Source organism: Cibotium barometz, chromosome 11 (genome assembly GCF_041138505.1).
Source record: "Cibotium barometz isolate CiBa-2024 chromosome 11, ASM4113850v1, whole genome shotgun sequence".
In the NCBI taxonomy this organism is placed as follows: domain Eukaryota; kingdom Viridiplantae; phylum Streptophyta; class Polypodiopsida; order Cyatheales; family Cibotiaceae; genus Cibotium; species Cibotium barometz.
Genome location: NC_141056.1, coordinates 5,944,917 through 5,952,824, shown reverse-complemented (window position 1 = coordinate 5,952,824; position 7,908 = coordinate 5,944,917).

Here is a 7,908-nt window from a genome sequence, read left to right as displayed (position 1 = left end):
GATCATCTTCACTTGTTTTAGATGAGGAACACCTCGTCACATGATTATCTTCTAGCATGTTGTCATCTAAACGTATTGCTTCTCTGCAACATTGATCGAATGTTTCTAGATTGGTTACAATGATCAAGTTGTGTAAGCTGTTATTCTTCAAGCCCATCATGAAACATCTCCTCAATAATTGAACATCGTTTAATTTTTTCCATGACTCACAACGTGAGTCCAAGAGTTTTATCCGAAGGATAAAATATCTAATGGATTCATTGGGTTGATGCTCAATTAAATAGAATTCTGTTACTACACTCCATCAATCACCTTGTCTGGAAAAGCCATGTATAAAAGCCAATTTCAAGGTTTTGAAGTTGATCTTGATCGTCGGCATCAATGCGATGAACCATAAATTGAACAGGGTCTGTTGTTCCGTCATATTTGCCCATAGTTTTAGAAATTTCTACGGCCATATTTCTATATGAATCACTGAGGCTGTATGTGAGTGCTCTTGTTTTGGAAGAGACTCAGTGAGTCCTTGGGCCACCCCCCTTCCTAGACTAGTCAGTATGTCTAAGGTGTGGGCATCCAGGAAAGGGTTGGTACTTATAGGATTTGCGGGAATGTTAGGCAAGGGACCGGTGAACCGCAATTGTCGTGACCCAATGGGGGAGCTCGTAACCCTTGAGGTCTCCAAGCACTACAACTCCTGGAGAAGGTGTGGGCATCCAAGAAAGGGTTGGTACTTATAGGATTTGCGGGAATGTTAGGCAAGGGATTGGTGAACCGCAATTGTCGTCGTGAGGATCTTTCCAATGGGGGAGCTCGTAACCCTTGAGGTCTCCAACCGCTACAACTCCTTGAGCAGCAATTCCACCGTATCTTCCACACGAGTGTTGTCACACCGCCGCGTTGCACTATGGGTCCTCATCCCTCCTCTCACCTCACTTCACTCACACACACTTACTAGCATGCATTGGGAAGAGAGATTAGCAAGAGGATTAGCAAGATCAAGACTCAATTGCACAATGGGAGAGTTCGTTGTATTATGAGAGAAATTCACTTATATACATGGCCATAAGTGTTCACACTCACTTTAATTGTGATCGACCGAGCACTTTAGGCTCATAAGAGGCCTAATGCTATTACAATGACTACTCTCATAATATATCCATGAAGTACATCACTTAGGACTTCATCCTATCTTGCTACCACTCGCTCTTGAATTGGGAATCGCCATAAATACTCCTTCACACCATTACGAGCGCCCGTCCAAGTTGTAGCTTTGGACTTATTGCTTCATATCTTGAATGTATGACCTTTGGTGTATCTACCGTGACTCCTTGATGTAAGATAATGGCGGTAGCACTTGTTAATCCTAGAATTGGATTAAGAGAGGCAAATGCCACAGTTATATCAGAAATCGTATCACCATCTAAGTTACCTATAGTATGCTATTTTGCTGGGACAAAGTGTGCCTCAATGCCAATAATAACCTTCCAAAGTACTTTATTAGTGACCAATACATGGTATATCATATAGGACCATAATGGGTAGTTGGTTCCGTCAATCTTATGCATCCCAAATATATTACTGCCATAACTAATCTATGACACAGAAATGCAAATTCTAAACTACCTACAGGTATTGTCAATGCCCACCAACTGAATGCAATCGAGATGGCCACCTCAATAAATCAGTGATGAGGAAACCTACAAAGTGTATGAAAAAGTTAAATGTAGAGACTATGGAAATGATGCTTACCAAGGATGCAGAGATCGATGATAAATGTTGACAATGGTGTTGAAGGTATTGAAGATGAGCACGAAGGTGCGATGTCAAAGATGACAATGGCCATGTCTACATACCAAATGATGTTCTCTTGTTATGCAAAATGCCCAAAAATCAAACAAAAATAGTTCGAACTAGCGCTCCCTTGAGATGTCTACGAAAACATTATAGCGTGCGAACGAGCCTTGAAACATGCCTAAAATGCTCCAAAACATGCAAAAACTCTATTACCATAGTTTACAACACATTATAGGGTATAATTTATCTACCTAAGAGGATAGCTTAATATGAGATAATTAAAAGAGAAACTTAAGGAGAAGATGACAAGGGGGTGAGAGCCAAGAGAACTTGCTTTGATACCAATTGTTAGATTGGAGATTAAGGTAGCAACACACATATAGATATGGCAAGAAAGGAAATATAGATGGAAGAAGACACTCAAAGAGAGATTGATGAGAATATGCGAAGTATAAGTGACACTTAAAGGAGATTGATGAGAATAAGTGAAGTGACATGATAAGGTCACTTAGACACACTCATAAGAGTGCGTACATACACTCGGGGGAAAAACCCCCTAAAGAGGGTAAAGTGCCCTTAGACTGCTATTAGCCTATGTTTGCACATCACTACCATATAAATGGCTACATCATTCTAGTAACTAGTACATCATTTGGTCGTGCCTTTCATATGACATAATGAGGAAGTAATATGTTGTTAAAGCAAAAATGTTGACATGGTGTTAATCTTTGATTTTTTTATTTGATTATTTTTAACCCTTTGGATGGCTTAGATCTAATCTTAAAAGTCTTTTTCTTTTTAAAGATTTTGGCATTTATATGAGTTACTGATGGCTATTCTTTACTCATTGCTTATGATTAAGCTCATAGGAGGTGTTGATCCTAGTAATTCCCTTTCTAGTTATGATCCAATTCAAATATCTACAACAGTAGGGGGGGGATTTTTATTTTAATTAAAGGAATTTGGGAATGGCTATAGCACGAGTTCCATTGATCCAAGTAAAACCATGCCCATACTTGAAGGAATCTTATCATGACAAATAGGTCTTGCAAAGACTTTTTGCCACCATGACATGGCATCAAGAAGTTCCATTTTTACTAAAAATTTATCTACTCAATCTAACTCGCGATTCTTGCTATCAACATACGATTTCTACTCTTGCATGGCAAAGTGATGGAGTCATGCTTCCATTATGAGCCATCACTCTATCGCATCTCCCACCATTACAAGTAGCTGCTAGGCCTTGTTTTACAATATTAAAGGTGGCCATACAAAGTTACAGTATGCATGAAGGCGTGGGGTAATGTGGTGTAGGTGCATGCTAGAGCCATCTTAAAGTTCATAATTAGGGAGCCCACCTTTTCATGAGAGAGTCATCTTCTAGGCTAAGCATTCGTTCTAGTAAGCAATAAATTAATAAGGTGACATGGATCTACTTTCTAGGAAAATAGCGTTAAAAGAAAATTGCAAGAATTTGATTAAATCAAATCAAATAACTTATCAAATACCACATGTTCAACATATTCAATATTTGAGTGAAAAAATAATAATACTTAGCTTACAAAGGACAACTCCAAGGTTGGGTGCAATCATCCCCCTTCATGTGTGTGGCCTCTCCACACATATGAGTATTTACACATTACTATATTTCAAATTAGGTCATAGCCTCCAAAAGTATAAAAAGGTGCTTTTCTTGCACGACACTCTCATATGCTCAAAATAGTGTCCATAAATTGAGGCTAGGGTTTAAAGCATGTCATGCTTTACAAAATATTAAAGTTCAAGTCTATGTTTGGCTTCCCAAATAAATTAAAATGTGCACAAGCTAGCACATGTATATACAAATCTTGTTTACAAAAATGATGTGCCAAGTAATAATTATGTGCGAATTCTTCTCAATCTTCAGAATCCTCTTCTCTTCACCTATAAAATAACCAGCAATAAATTGGTAAATAAATATTTCATAAGTATACAAACCATAACCACACACATATTTGCCAGGCATAAGTAACCCATGAATCACCCTTCCATATAAACCAACTAAAACAAACATTGGAGGTCCCAAATACACATCAATATCCACCAAATGTATTAATATTTATAATGGCATCACCCATGATATTAACATGATTTGGCTTGACTCAAAGATAATCCAAGCATTCTCAAACTATCTAAGAGTGCATAATAATATTTTTAAGAGGGCTTAAAATATATTCCCATAATATTCTCTCTTGCTTGAGTTTAAAATATATTTTTAACAGGGCTTAAAATATATTCCCATAACATTCCCTCTTGCTTGAGTTTGCAATTACCCTCAATTACGGGTTTGTTGAAAAGAATGGAGGATCTTAGGGAAGACACGAAAATATTTCTCAGGTACCCATCTTGCATTTTCACGAGGATGATTTTAGAAAGTCACTAAATATTTGCTATATTGATTTCTAGTATGAGTTGATGTAATCTGATGATCAATGATAGTATCTAGAAGCAAAACTTCTTCCTCACCCTCAATAAGAGGTGGTTCCTCATACACAAGATGAGTGGGAGGTGATTCCTTGAAAGGTTTTTACAAACTCACATGAAATGAGTTACAAATATGCCAATGAGAAGGTAATTCAAGTTTATATATAACATTATTAATTTTGTGAATCACCTTAAAAGGTACATAAAATCTTGGGGCAAGTTTAATAGCTAGAAATATTTCAACACAACTTTTTTCAAATTTTAAAAGTACATAATCTCCAATTTCAAAAGATATTGCTTTATGTTTGTGGTTTGCTTTCTTAACATATTGTTCTTGAGCATGAGTAATAGAATGTTTTACATCATTCAAAATGCAACTAAAATCAATAATGAATTGATTAGCATCTTCAATTTTGTGGGAAAGTCTAGTTGCCAAAATAGGCAAAGGTTTTACATACACAATTTTGAAAGGTGCTCGACTAGTAGCCAAATGAGGAGTATTATTGTAAGAAAATTGGAGAAATGCACTTATTCCATGAATTAGGTTGTTAGGCAACATAGGCTCTAAGTAGATCCAAGATAGTACTATTAGTAACCTTAGTTTGTCCATTTGTTTCCGGATGCATCTCTGATCCTCAAACTCCATGACCCTGTGTAACGGCCCAAAACCCTCTCGGAAGAGGCAATGATATCTCCCTCGGATCTCATAATAGACTGTACATCGACAAATGTAGTGTTCCTCTGTCTGTACCTCCTGGTAGCATAGCAGACAAATGCCGCTGTAAAAAGGTAACTGCCTGGAATAGGGCCTCGGTTACTACTGGTGGGGCACCCAGCTCAGCCCGAATAATCTCATGTGGTACTGATGATTTGCTCCGAATCATGCGGCAATCATCATAATCAGTGGTCTCTCCATTTGCCTTAGTACCTAAGTTGGAGAAAAGAGTGATCTAAAAGTTACTACAAAATCTTGAGTCTCAGTTAGAAATAATCACTTTTAGCAATCTGTAATGTATAAATACTTTTTTGATAAACATAATCATGGCTTGCTAAGAAGTCAAAGTTTTCTTTCAAGGTAAGAAATATGCTTGCTTACTTAAACGGTTAGCTATAGTCCAAATCATATCATTATGAGACGATGTAGTAGGCAAACATATAATGAAGTCCATAGATATTTGTTCCCAAGTATCATTAGGGATTGGTAGAGGAGTAAGAAGTCCTTAGGTCTTACCTTTATAGCTTTTAGTTTTTTGATAAATAGAACATTTGGCCACAAATTTTGCTACATCTTGTTTAAGTAAGGCCAAAAGAATTCTCTAGAGACTAATTGTAGAGTAGCTGAAACACCTCGATGACCCATATATAGTGGTTGATACATTTCTTCCAATATGAATTGTCTGAAAGGTTGTGTAATACACAATCTCTTTTGGAAGAAAAGATAACCATCATGGCATGAATAATCACTACTAGGGTTCTAATTATTATCTTTCAGTAAAATTTGGGTCCTTATCATAGGATTCTCTCATAGGACTCAATGATTCACTTTGAATAACAAAAATGTTGTGAACACTAGGAGGTCTACTTAAAGCATATGCCACTTCATTTTCTTTGCCTGATTGATATTGAATCATGGATTGAAAACTCTAGATAAATGAAGCCCATTTAATATGTTGAGCAGATCAAGTTGAAAACTCTAGATAAATGAAGCCCATTTGATATGTTGAGCAGATCAATGGCTGGATGAACAATTGATGAATGCTTTGCTGATCTGTCTTGATTAAGAATTCAGATCCCATTAAATAGTGTTTTCAAAGTCTTAAAGCATGCACATCTAATTCTTTTTCATATATACTATAATTTCTTTTTGTTGGTGTTATGGCTTACCCTAACCCTCCTTGAAACACATCCAAAAAGAGATTACCTGGTGAACCGCAACTGTCATGAGGATCTTTCCAATGGCTGAGCTCGTAACCCTTGAGGTCTCCAAGCTCTACAACTCCTTGAGAAGCAATTCCACCGTGTCTCCCGTGAGCGTTGTCACACCGCCGCGTTGCACTACGGTTTCTCATCCCTCCTCTCACCTCAGTTCACTCACACACACTCACTAGCATGCATTAGGGAGAGAGATTAGCAAAAGGATTAGCAAGAGCAAGACTCAATTGCACAATGGGAGAGTATGTTGTATTATGAGAGAAATTCACTTATATACATGGCCGTAAGTGTTCACACTCACTTAAACTATGGCCCATCGGGCACTTTAGGCTCATAAGAGGCATAATGCTATTACAATGACTACCCTCAGAATATATCCATGAACTACATCACTTAGGACTTCATCCTAACTTGCTACCACATGCTCTTGAAGTGGGAATCGCCCCATAAATATTCCATCACACCAATACGAGCGTTCATCCAAGTTGTAGCTTTGGACACTATTGCTTTATATCTTGAATGTCTGACCCTTTGGTGTATCTACCATGACTCCTTGATGTAAGATAATGGCAGTAGATCTTGTTAATCCTAGAATTGGATTAACATTCTCCCCTTCCTAATGACGATCGCATCCACGTGATCGCATTGAAGACCTTTGTGTGGGGAGAATGAACAAGCCTTGTTGATGGCTTTGATGTTGAATGCTATTCAAAGGAATAAGAAAAGCTAGTTAATGAATGAAGAGGTTAAAGGTGTATTGGGAATTCCTAACGAGGTGGGGGGAGGGGTTGGGGAATGATAGCATTTTTATATTTGTGTGAGCCCCTTTTTTTCTCTCTCTCTCTCTTTTTTTTGGCTCATTTTGTTTTTGGCAATCATTGGAAAGGTTACATGTGATTTTTGTTAATCGGGACACTAAGAGATGTTAATAATGGGAGAGAAGAGAAAGAAGGATCCAGAGGAACGTAGACTTAATCATCATAACGAGATGGTGATTCTCAGTTCCTCATTTGATTCATTGAAGCGACATTCATCATTTGAAGTAATTGGCTTGTGATGATGTCCCTTTGTATGGCAGGATTCTTGTCAAATGTTGTTGAGTAGGACCTGATCCTGTCTTCTTCTGCCCATATGCTTTTATGTTTTTATGCATATTTAAGTGCTCTCAGAAGTAAATTTTCATAAAGTACAAGAATTGAGTCATATAGACTCTTATTGAATTGCTCTGTGTTGAAGTAGCCACTTCTTGGTGAGGATTGAAAGAATGACGTCGAAGATTGAGCTCAAATCTCCTTCAGTAGTTGATTCAGTCCATATATGTAGATTATAGAAAGGTTATGAATTTGGAAAAACCACTTGAAGAAGGTGGTTTTATGGTTTTATGTAGAGTGGTTTGCCACCCTCTTTATCCTTTGGTCTTTGCCCCTTAGATAATAGAGTGCAACTCTTCAAAAACCTTTGACTCAAGCTTTCAAGCTTTAAATTCTTGCCTCCATCTTCCTCGATCCTTGTTCTGATACCACTGACACGGATCTACTTTCTAGGGAAATAGAGTTAAAAGAAACTCTCAAGAATTTGAGTAAATCAAATAAAATAACTTATCAAACACCACATATTCAATATTTGAGTGAAAAATAAATAATACTTAGCTCACAAAAAGCATGACTCCAAGATTATCCCCCTCATGTGTGGCCTCTCCTCACACATGAGTATTTATTT